This window comes from Polyodon spathula, chromosome 7 (genome assembly GCF_017654505.1).
Source record: "Polyodon spathula isolate WHYD16114869_AA chromosome 7, ASM1765450v1, whole genome shotgun sequence".
NCBI lineage: Eukaryota > Metazoa > Chordata > Actinopteri > Acipenseriformes > Polyodontidae > Polyodon > Polyodon spathula.
The window spans coordinates 38,296,552-38,309,684 of NC_054540.1; the positions used below are offsets into that span (position 1 = coordinate 38,296,552).

Sequence of the window (13,133 nt, forward strand, 5' to 3'; positions counted from 1 at the left end):
TATGCCGATAAAATCAACTGCACCTTCAGTAATACTATCAGGCGTCGACAGTTCAGGCTTCAGTCTTTAGCAGAGTGCTGTCAGTCTCCTTCTCTGGGCAGCAGTGCATTAATGGACATCATTTCTCAGAAATAAGTGCCAATAGGGGTGTATGTCCGTTACAGTGTGGTAGGTGTATGCAAATCCCAAGAAAAGGTGACAGTATGCTAGACTGCAGCAGACATTTTCTGGAGGTTAACAGCTTGTAAACTAGCTCAAATCAAATGTGGAGACACCTTCGTGATGGAATACACATTTCCTGGGTGGGCACACAACCAGTTCACTAATCCTTTGGTTGGGAGGCTTGGAACTAAGGCTCATGCTCAGGGATGATGTTAAAATTTGTACTTGATATTCAAGGTAAACTCCCGGACACGATTGCCAATATACTGCCAGAGAAAAACAAAAGGTGCAAGAAGCAAGAACAGTCAGCAACTGTGCTACAGGATAGACTGGTATAGATTGGGTCTTAAGGATAGACTGGTATAGATTGGGTCTTAAGCTTCCGATCCATGGATGTATAGGCATGCTTTCATTCCTACATTTTGTGGGATGAGTGGGTAGGTGAAGGGGACCTTCAAGACAAAAGACTTGGTGCCATTGTGGTGCTGGACCTCAGTTAGCACAATGCCTTGGTTTATGGCCTCAGAAAGGGTCAGAGGAACCCCAATGATGGTCAAATTCTTCAGCTCAACGTCAGGGTTGAAGATGCCAACGGTCACTGTAAAGACCTTTTCTGCTGGGATGGGATATACAAAATGCAGGCATTTAGATGTTAAGGTGGAGGAGGGATTGCATTACAGATTTAAAGCCAGGTCTAGTGTTCTAGTCCAGGTCCCCAACTGCACCTCTCGGGCAAGAACCAAGGCAGGCCAAAAAGGGACATCATGCTTTAGGCTGCATTATACATTGGCATCAGAGCAAGGCTATTGAATTCCATGCTGGAAAGCAGGCAGTGTACTCACTGTTGATGAAAAAAGGAGGTCTCAGCAGTGGAGGGGGTGCAGACTGGCTTGAAGGAACGGTACTGGGTTGCTTCCCACAGGTCATCAAGGTTCAGGTCAATGGCATATATCCAGTTGTCCTGGTTATTTATGACACGACTCTTAAGAGACGGAAGGTAATGAAATTAAAGCAGGCGTTAACTCCATTAAAAGCATTCAGAATCAAGGTTGGAAGGGAAGGTTAATTGGCCAATATACATTATACAAGTCACAGCTAAAACTTTACTCTGCCATGGAAGCATGTCCCAGGTGACCGGGTGTGACAGAAATACAATGAGTTCTGGTTGTAAATCTCCCTCTCGACCTGTGAGGGTGCTAAATAGCGAAAGGAAAAGTATCTGGACGGGCTGGCCTGACAGTTCGTTTCCGAGGTCGGGAAGTCGGTCAGCCTGGATGCGAGACTCTGTTGCAGGAACGTATTGACCCGGAAGGTAAACGAGGTAGCAGCTGCAAGCAATAGACATAGGTGGAATAGTTTACCAAGGGATCTTGCGGGGTAGCATAAAAGGGGCCAGAGAAACACTAATCTTTTCCGCTAATGTTTTTGTGTGTTAGTAATTGCCTTGATTATTGAATCACCAGACGGCTAAATACGTTCCGGAGCTGTCGCTTTTGGGCCAGCACAAGCCAGAACTGCACTTTACGAACTGTCACCAAATAGCCTGTTATCACACACCACGAGCACTAATACACACACCCTTGACTGGTGGCCGTGTTTTAGTATTGTGGGGGGTGGATAACGATTATTGTTTGGGACCGTAAACCTGTTCGTTTGGCTCCGCGCATTACACATTGTTGTGTATTGCCGGAGCGTTTTTCTTTTTGGTCACCAGACCCGGATTATAATTAACCCCTCCGTTTCCTACCGGATTACAATTGTTTGTGATTTCTTCTGCACAGCATCACCTCTACACCTGTTCACAATCACCGGCCAAACTGCCACAATAGGAAGCAGGTGCACTGTCAAAGTGCTTATCTAGAGATGCATCAAGGGCACTCAGTATAGGGGTATATGGAGTCTGCAAGACATCATGGGATCATGCAACACATCCAGAACCTGCCTTGTTGTCAGTGAAGGAACTCCATAGCCAAACACTCTGCCCCATCTCCCGTAAAACCCCTGTTAGCTTCAGGTAGCTATTCTGTACCCATTCACACCCATGGAAATATCCTTGTCCTGGAACTTCTCTACATGCAGGACCAGTGGAGTGAGGAATCAGGATGCAACCCAGTCCAAATGTGACCCATCAAAAGTGCCAATATCTAGGAGAGAAAGACAGTTTCTGGTTAAACTTATATCTATTAGGGATTATTGTATAAAAGGAAGGCAATCAATATGATCATGGAGAAAATGGCATTATCATGGCCCTTGTTTGTATGATTCTGTAGTGCTAGCATGCAGAGATGTTACTTCTATTAGGTTACAAAAGAAATAAGCTAGTAAAATTGTCCAGTTAAAGGACCAACTATGGCGATAGTTTCACATGGCCTCTGGACCATCGCAAGATAATACCCAAACTTTAGATCTTACTCTTGGTACAGGCTTTGCTTGTATTAGACAGTTGTCTGGATTGCATTTCCAATTCTGGCATGTTATAGGGTACGCGGAAGAGGATCCTAGTGATGGTAGAGTTGATCATGTAGCCCCAACAGTGGGGTATTGTAGAACACAACCTGCCAAACTGACATTATGGCTTCCTGGGCCTGGAACACAGGAGATACATACAGCAGCTGGTCTGAATGTCCAGGAGCTAGTCTGGTTTTATGGACTGGGGTAGAGGCAAGAAGCCAGGTTAACTGGGAAAGTGTGGAGTAATTTTAGGAAATAGCGCCACAAATTATGAAGCTTGTTCAAGACAGTTCACACTTACACAGACGAGCAGCAAGTCACAAGCCTGCATAGAATACAAACTGCAATGGCAAAGGTGCACTGGTAGTGTATGGAGCAAAGTCCTTCACCAAGTTACAGATCTGTGATAGAGTTACCATAGCTCCAGGTTAGTATATAGTAAGCCAGCATGAGCATTTGCAACAGACAGCAATCATGTTACATTAAAAATGAGCTATACCATTTCATGTTAAATATAGGTCAGGTTTCTGAAAGCCACTATTCCGTCACTCAAGATCAGAGAAGCCAGCAAGATACTACTGTGGGCTGGATAGCAGCTTGTATTGAACCCTATATAATCAGACCAAAACAGAGTGGTTTTTACTTACTGCAGGGAGAGCAGCTTGCCAGTCTTCATCCCCTCCTGAGCGAGGACTGGCACATTTCTCCTTACATATATTTAAAGATGACAAGGGGATAATGTTACACAAAGCCATTTAGGTTCAGACCTCCCTATAGTTTAAAGATGATCTTAGAGCCTTTCACTCTTTACTACAGAAGTAGATGGCTAGATCAGCGGAGAGGAACACTGTTAGATGTATTGGGCTCTGAAGTCACAACAAGTTAGAACTAAACCATGCAGTAAGAAGTCTGAGAATCTGAAACAAGCTTCTGGAGGAGTACGATGTAGAACCAGCTCCTGCAAAGAGCTTAGCTATACAGTGACAAATCCAGTGATTAGCAGCACTTCACCAGTATTAAATTCAATCCACTCTGGGTGTGGATTTGAAGTCAAGCATGATGTCTAAATTTATATAGAAATGCATTAGAACAGGGGTTGTTTAACAATTGGTGGGGGGGGGGGTGAGACCAGAAACACAGAACTCTGTCTTTGTGTCTTGAGTTATGTTTTTTTAAGAATTTTATTTTATATATATATATATATATATATATATATATATATATATATATATATATATATATATATATATATATATATATATATATATACACACACACACACTCACATACATACAGGGGCTCTCAAAAGTATTCACCCCTTTGGACCTTTCCACATTTTATTGTGTTACAACATGGAATCAAAATGGATTTAATTAGGAGTTTTTGCCACTGATCAACACAAAACAAGTCCATAATGTCAAAGTGAAAAATAAAATCTACAAATTGTTCTAAATTAAATACAAATACAAAACAGAAAATAATTGATTGCATAAGTATTCACCCCCCTTGAGTCAGTATTTGTTAGAAGCACCTTTGGCAGCAATTACAGCCATGAGTCTGTTTGGACACTGCGATTTTTGCCCATTCTTCTTTGCAAAATTGCTCAAGCTCCATCAAGTTGGATGGGGACCTGTGGTGAACAGCAGTTTTCAAATCTTTCCACATTTTCTCAATTGGATTGAGATCTGGGCTTTGACCTGGCCAATCCAGGACACTGACCTTTTTGTTTTTAAGCCACTCCAGTGATTGGCTGTATGTTTGGGGTCATTGTTCTGCTGAAAGATGAATCTTCTCCCAAGTCCCAGGTCACTTGCAGGCTTCAGCAGGTTTTCCTCCAGGATTTCTCTGTACTTTGCTGCATCCATTTTGGCCACTATCTTCATAAGCTTTACAAGTCCTGATGCAGAGAAGCATCCCCATGGCATGATGCTGCCACCACCATGCTTCACAGTAGGGATGGTATTTGCAGGATGATGAGGCCAAAAAGGTCAATTTTCATCTCATCAGACCATAGAATTTTCTTCCACCTGGTCTCAGAGTCTCCCACATGCCTTCTGGCAAACTCTAGCTTTCTTTTTGCCACACTCCCATAAAGGCCAGTTTTGTGAAGCAACCGGGCTATTGTTGCCGTATGCAGTGTCTCCCAGCTCAGCCGTGGAAGACTGCAACTCCTTTAGAGTTGCCATAGGCCTCCCTGACTAGTGCCCTTCTCGCCCGGTTACTTTTGAGGACAGCCTGTGCTACACAGAGTCACAGTTGTGCCATATTCTCTCCATTTCTTAATAATTGACTTGTGCTCCAGGGGATACTCAATGCCTTGGAAGTGTTGTTATACCCTACCACTGATTGGTGCTTTTGAAGAACCTTATTCCGGATTTGCTTTGAAGGTTCCTTCGTCTTCATGATGTAGTTTTTTTAGGAAATGTACTAACCAACTGTGGGACCTCCCAGAGACAAGAGTATTTAACCTGTATTTAACACCTTAATTGCACACAGATGGACCCCATTCAACTAATTATGGGACTTCTAAAGACAATTGGTTGCACCAGAGCTTATTTAGGTGTGTCATAGCAAAGGGGGTGAATACTTATGCAATCAACTATTTTCTGTTTTAGATTTGTAATTAATTTAGAACAATTTGTAGATTTTATTTTTCACTTTGACATTATGGATGTTTTTTGTGTTGATAAACGGCAAAAACTCCTAATTAAATCCATTTTTATTCCACACAATAAAATGTGGAAAAGTCCAAGGGGGTGAATACTTTTGAGAGCCACTGTGTATGTATGTATATATATATATATATATATATATATATATATATATATATATATATATATATATATATATATACACACACACACACACACACTGAACAAAAATATAAACGCAACATGCAACAATTTCAAAGATTTTACTGAGTTACAGTTCATATAAGGAAATCAGTCAATTGAAATAATTTCATTAGGCCCTAATCTATGGATTCCATATGACTGGGAACACAGATATGCATCTGCATTTTACAGATAAAAAAAAAAAAAGGTAGGGGCATGGATCAGAAAACCAGTCAGTATCTGGTGTGACCACCATTTGCCTCATGCAGCGCAACACATCTCCTTCGCATAGAGTTGATCAGGCTGTTGATGGTGGCCTGTGGAATGTTGTCCCACTCCTCTTCAGTGGCTGTGCAAAGTTGCTGGATATTGGCGGGAACTGGAACACGCTGTCGTACATGTCGATCCAGAGCATCCTAAACATGCTCAGTGGGTGACACGTCTGGTGAGTATGCAGCCCATGGAAGAACTGGGACATTTTCAGCTTCCCGGAATTGTGTACAGATCCTTGCGACATGGGGCCGTGCATTATCATGCTGAAACACGAGGTAATGGCGGCGGATGAATGGCACGACAATGGGCCTCAGCATTTCGTTACAGTATCTCTGTGCATTCAAATTGCCATCGATAAAATGCAATTGTGTTCGTTGTCCATAGCTTATGCCTGCCCATACCATAACCCCACCACCACCATGGGGCACTCTGTTCACAACGTTGACATCAGCAAACCGCTCGCCCACACAATACTCGCTGTCTGCCATCTCCCCGGTACAGCTGAAACCAGGATTCATCCGTGAACAGCACACTTCTCCAGCTTGTCAGTGGCCATCAAACGTGAGCATTTGCCCACTGAAGTCGGTTACGATGTCAAACTGCAGTCAGGTCAAGACCCTGGTGAGGACGACGAGCACCCAGTTCTGACAGTTGTGCACAAATTCATCGGTTGTGCAAACCCAGTTTCATCAGCTGTCCGAGTGGCTTGTCTCAGATGATTCTGCAGGTGAAGAAGCCGGATGTGGAGGTCCTGGGCTGGTGTGGTTACAAGTGGTCTGTGCTTGTGAGGCCGGTTGGACATACTGCCAAATTCTCTAAAATGACTTTGGAGGCGGCTTATGGTAGAGAAATGAACATTCAATTCTCTGGCAACAGCTCTGGTGGACATTCCTGCAGTCAACATGCCAATTGCACGTTCCCGCAAAACTTGAGACATCTGTGGCATTGTGTTGTGTGACAAAACTGCACATTTTAGAGTGGCCTTTTATTGTCCCCAGCACAAGGTGCACCTGTGTAATGATCATGCTGTTTAATCAGCTTCTTGATATGCCAAACCTCTCAGGTGGATGGATTATCTTGGCAAAGGAGAAATGCTCACTAACAGGGATTTGTGCAAATTTGTGCCCAAAATTTGAGAGAAATAAGTTTTTTGTGCATATGGAAAATTTCTGGGATTTTTATTTCAGTTCATGAAACATGGGACCAACGCTTTACATGTTGCGTTTATATTTTTGTGTATATATATATATATATATATATATATATATATATATATATATATATATATATATATATATATATATATATATAGATATATTTTTACAAACCAATTCACATTATCACTAAACTGCTGTGCATTAACGTTTCATTTGTTTAGCAGGTCAAAGGTTAGTGTAGTACAGGTTCAATTATCATTCACTTCTAGAAATGTGTGATTTAGCTAGAGTGGAACACTTAGATTAGGGTGTGTGAAGTCTGGAATTTTTCCATATGGAGAGCACCAGGTGCTGCTCATGAACTTTGAATACCAATCTGTGAAGCACAATCTTTCTGCAGTTTACAAGTATAAATGCTCCAGTAAACAATAACAATCATTTTGACACTGCATTTTTGTAACACCGACAGTGGCAGGTTACATTTATTTTCTTTGTTTGGTAGAGGACTGTACATCCGGATTATGTTTATTGTTTTTAGAAGAAAAAAACAAACAAACAAACAAAAAAAACATCCCACACACACATTACAGAGAAACAAAAACACCACAGGAGTCTGCAGAAAGTGTCAAGCCATGAAAGTTACAGGATCCCTTCATATCATTTATGTTGACTTGAATAAAAAAAACAAAAATCTAATTTATTTCAGGTTAACGCGTCTGATGTTGTAAACATTTTAATGCACAATTGCTGATATGGGAAGCAAACAGCAATGTTACGTAGGTTTCCAAAGAGATTCCCCCAATAGTCTATTCTGTGACTTATAATTACTGTTTGGTATTCTGTCCTAAACCATTTTCAATTGGAACATTGACAAATTAATAAAAGGGGAACATTTGTTGAAATTGATTATTATAGATTTAATTGCAACTGGTACCATTCAGTGGAGCAAAAAGTGTAAATATAAAAACCACTGCATTAGGATAATGGACCAAAGGGTGGGGCGTTATTTTGGGCAGTGTAATATATCTAGTGGGCCTGCAGCTCAAACCCAGGACTGGAGAGGTCTTACCTCCATGTAGTTCTCTTCAGACGATTTTGCGGGGGTGCCAGTGTTTGGCCATACAACAGGTCATAGAGAATGGGTAGTAAGTCTCTCTGCTGAACTGGTTGATGCCAACGAAATGAACCTCAAGCCAAACTCAGAAAAAAAGGAAAGCCATTACTTTACAAGGCAACACTTTCACTTGTAATAATCAGAACATATAACTGTTTTCCACAAATTTGACAGTCTCACAGCCGTGCAATGGATTCTCACATTTGAGCATAAGTTTGTTACTATTTGCGAGGCTGAGAAACCATTTATACATGATACAGCGGTAAATGGGGGGGGGGTATCATGACGATGTTTACATTACCATTCTATATTCCTGTAGCTGCTACTCAAAAGTTCCTCCTTACTCCCAAGATAGAATTGCCTTGTTGTCTCAAACTGACCGTTTGTCTGCGAGAGCACTCTATGTTTCTGTACACAACATGTCATTACTCGGTCAATCGAGGGAGAGGCTGTAAGACTCTCATTGTCTTCTTCACGTAGAAATTACCACAGAAAAAAGAGAAATGGACATCAATGAGATTATTATTATTAATGAGATAATATAATGTTCTTTATGATGCCAGTGTCGGTGGTTATAAAGACAAGGCAAAGAAAGATGCCATATGGTAAGAAATAACAGAATATTTGTCTCTCTTTTATTTCACCTTAATTTTAGTCAAAATGATGAGGAGCGCCACATACTGGTTTTGTATTTATGTAAAATGACACTTCCTGGTTTTAATAAGTTTGTCCAATGACAAAAATAATCACATTCACACACTAACTGAAGATTTTATTAAAACTGAAAAACAATAAAAATGTATATTCAAACTAATTATCAGTATTTACAAAGAAATGTGTAGATGTATTATTTTTGAATGATTTATATATTAAAACAGATGTCACATATAAACATTCAGTGTTATTTTATTTTATTTTTTTAGTGTGTGGTGTACCCACACTATTTATTGGTTTTACCTGAGTACCTGAGCTTAATAATCAAGTTTATTGTAATTATCTTAATTATTGACAAATAGGAGCATGTTCATCATTCACATTCTCCGAGGCAAAGCCTGTGAATGTTGGGCAGATCTTCAGAGAGTTTTGATTATGTCATAAGTGACCAAACTGAGCACTGAACTTTTTTACTTTTCACTGATTGATTGATTTGCAGTTTGTTATAATTTCCTGTGATTATTTGGTTGTTTTATTTTATATTAATTATTATGTTCAGTGTGTGGTTGGAAACCATTTTATTTGACAGTACAACATATATACTGACTTTACTACTATATAGGAGTTATGAAGTGTGTCAAATAGCATTATACTGACTGCACATAATTATTGTGGTGGTCTGTATATAAGACAACCTGCTGATGTATTGTTAGAAACTTTAAATTGGGAAACAATATGTTGCAATGGAACTGCAGTGACTGTGGCTTTGTTTGTTCTTGTTGCTTGTTACAGCAGGTACCTGGGCCTGGGATTTTGGGCTGACCCCTGTTGGACAGCATGTGGGATGGGGAGAAGCAGGCCCCAGGTTTTGTCTGTGTGGGGCTAATTTTATAGTGAAGAGGACAAGAGCCATTTTTGGCCTGGAGTGATACAAGCTGGGACACAAGGAATACAAGGTTGTATCTCTCTGTGCTACAGCTTCTCTTCTCATAGTCAAGAAGCATTGGGACCCTCAAACTATCTGCACAATTGAACTTGTTTTTAGATAGTGTTAACCTAATCCAATTGTTTTAGTAAGAATTGTTATCTTACATTAGTTGTCATATTTATAGTTTTAGTTGATTGTATTTCACTGTGTAAATTATTGTTTGGATAAAGATTATTGTGGCCATTCATTGCAATAAATTGAAGCTTAATTACCTGTGTTGTGGTCCTTGGATGTCCTGGGGGGGAGGTTGGGGTTGGTGTCACAGAATCTCAAAAGAGCCTGTAGAGAGTGAAAAATGGGAGGGTTAATGTTTGTACACATAGTTAACAGTGTTTGGTTTATTGTCATCCCAGTGGAAAATGGACTGGCACCATTGGCTGTACCAGCCACGGAATACTGGAGGGCCACCAGTAGTTCACTCGGCTGTAGCAGCCTTTAACCTTTCCACGTACATTGTGAGTTCCGAAATGCAATGGTACCGAGGAAGAGAAGCTATGGGGCATGGAAATTGCAAACTGAGGCCATGCTCTGGTTTCAATCCCTTACGGAAGTACAACAGACCGATATGATATTACAGACATTAGATGAGATAGCCAAACGAGAAATTGTGCTCCTTCCATTAAGGGAACATATGACTCCCGGTCAGATCTTTGCAGTGTTAGAGGGGCTGTATGGGGGCTGCCTTCTGTTAGCACAGTTAAGGGCTAGACTCTACAGATGTAGTCATCAGCCTGGGGATGGCAGTGGGGACTTTTTCACTTTGTCTCTGTGAACTGTTTTCCAGGTTTCAGAGACTGGACCCCACTAGTAAAGCCCTCCAGGATACCATCCTCCGCAATCAGTGGCTCTCAGGCCTCCTTCCTGGAACAGTATGTCAAATCCTCCAGCAACGTGTGCGAAGTACTCCAGCCATGATGTTCACCGAGGTTGGTATAGAGGCCAGGCTGCTCATCGAAGACAGTCAATGATCTCCTAAGGAAGTGATCAGCTAGGCAGTCCTCCATCCCCATCCTCCATTGCAAGGACCTCCGGACTGGAAGGCAGAGATTCGGGCTGAAGTTCTGGCTGAAGTTCAGGGCCAGTTGACCAGCTTATCCCGTTTCATCACCACTGACATGCAGGCTTAGTTACAACGGCTCCAGCCCATTGTCCATTTAGCTCCACCCCCACTACCTTTCTGAGGGGCCACCCCCGCCTCAGTTGGCGCACCCTCGGGGCCTGCATTCCAGTGGGACTACCACAAGGGAAGACCTGTGTGTAAAGCTTGTGGTCGGGCTGGCCACATTGCCCGGAGATGTCCATGACCATGTTCATCCCCCTCATCTTTAAACTACTAGACCTGGTCACCATGGGACAAGTAGCCTGGGGAGAAGAGAGGAGTGAAGTCAGTCCCCCATCTGACATGATGATTGGAGGCTGCACGTGGGTAGAGGTGGAAGTTCAAGGAGTGAAGCTGTAATGTTTGCTTTACACTGGATCTCAGGTGACATTGTTTAGTAATGCCTTTTCAAAAAACACTTTGCTACTACAACGATCCAAACGACAATTAATATCCAGTGGTTGACGCTAAAGGCTGCCAATGGATTGAAGCTGCCCTATGTTGGATATGCTGTCCTGGATTTTCAGATCTGTGGCGTAAGCATCCTGAAACAGCAGGGTTATGATCGTCAGCTATAACTGTCAAGGCACCGATAGAGGGATCTTAGGGAAGAATATTATCTCTGCCTGTTGGGATACCATCTTCTGTTGTGATCCAACACATGAAAGATACTTCTCTGCTTTGATTCAACCAGCTATGCTCAATGAGTGGGAACGAGCCTTTGCCCAATGTCAACGAGTAATTGCTGCCAAGACCCCTAGTAGCAAGATTGGCGAGGTTCGTCTAGTCCACTAAGGACCAGTGATGACTCCCCCCTGTAGCGAGATGATAGTCCAGGATCGAGTAGTGGCGCCAGCAACAGAGAACCGCACTGCGCACTGATTTGAAGCTCCTAGACTGGATGAAGAATGGCAAGTAGCCTGCATCCTGGTTAAAGTACAGAAGGGGTATTGTGTGCTTTGTGTACAAAATGTCCACCCCTATCCTGTGTAAGTGCCCCAACGATGGAGCTTGTTTCAAGGTTGGACCCTCAAGATGCACAGACCACAAGGGATACCTTACTAACTCCTGAAGAACTACGGGTGATTCGGGCCGAGTCTACCCCAGTCACTGACCTGGCTTTATCTGGAGTCGGGTTGGATAATTATTAAGAATGGAAGTTATCGGAGCTGTTGCAGCATTGGACCAAGGTCTTCGCCAGTCATGATGATGACTTTGGAAGAACCAACGTGGTAATACATCGGATCCCTACTGGAGAGGCCCCCCCTTGTCATCAGCTGTTCCGTCCGATTCCACCTACCTTGCATCAAGAGGTTCGGAGCCTGTTGGCCAAGATGCTGGAGGGAGGGGTAGTGAGGGAAAGTGCCAGTATGTGGGCTGCTCCAGTAGTCTTCGTAAAGAAAAAAGATGGATCCTGGAGGTTCTGCGTGGACTACAGTCGGCTTAATTCCATCACCCACAAGGACACTTACCCCCTACCCCGGATCAAAAAGTCGCTCAATAACCTTAAGCAACCAGTCTGTTAATCTACCCTGGACCTTGCCAGCGGGTAGTGGCAGGTTGAAGTAGACCCCAGTAAAGACCGCCTTCACCACTCTCCTAGGCCTTTGAGTTTCAGAGGATGCTGTTTGGGTTGTGTAATGTCCCAGCCACCTTCCAGAGGCTCATGCAGCGTTGTCTAGGAAACCAAGTAAACAAGTCCCTCTTGATTTATCTGGATGATGTTATTGTTTACTCCCCAGACTTGGACAGCCATCTGGAATACCTGGACCAAGTATTTAAGCATTTGTGGAGCCATGGCTTGAAGCTCCAACCCACTAAGTGTCAACTCTTACAGAAGGAAGTAGAAAATAGCGGGACTGGCCCCCTCCCACTATCGTCCGCCAGGTCCATTTCTTCTTAGGGTTTGTGGAATATTACCGGTGATTTATTCCCTCATTCGCCCAGATTGTGATGCCGCTGCATGGACTATTGGTTGGGACCGCGGCTTCCATGAAAGACAGCTCTGATGGAATGGACGTGCACCTGCCAAAGTGTGTTTGATGAACTCAAGCAGGCCCTGGTGGAATATCTGGTGTTGGCTTATGCAGATTTTGCCCTCCAATTCCACTTCTACATGGATTCCAGCTTGGGTGGACCGGAAGCGGTACTCGCCCAGAAACACGACGGCAAAGAGTTATAGCCTACGCCAGCCAGAGCTTACATCCTACTGAATGGAACGACCAAAATTATAGTTTTTTTTAAATTGGAACTTTAAGTGTGTAGTAACAGAAATTTAAAGACTACTTGTGGGGGGTAACCTTTACCGTCTACACAGATAATAATCCATTGGTTCATTTGGAGACGGCTAAATTGGGAGCCACAGAACAACACTGGGCTGTACAGTTGGTCAATTTTGAGT

At 42.6% G+C, this 13,133-nt stretch overlaps 1 pseudogene; it reads right to left on the reverse strand.

Annotated features, from left to right (window-relative positions):
* Positions 1 to 349: 349 nt before the first annotated feature.
* LOC121317846 lies at positions 350 to 8,082 on the reverse strand (annotated as a pseudogene).
* Positions 8,083 to 13,133: the final 5,051 nt, after the last annotated feature.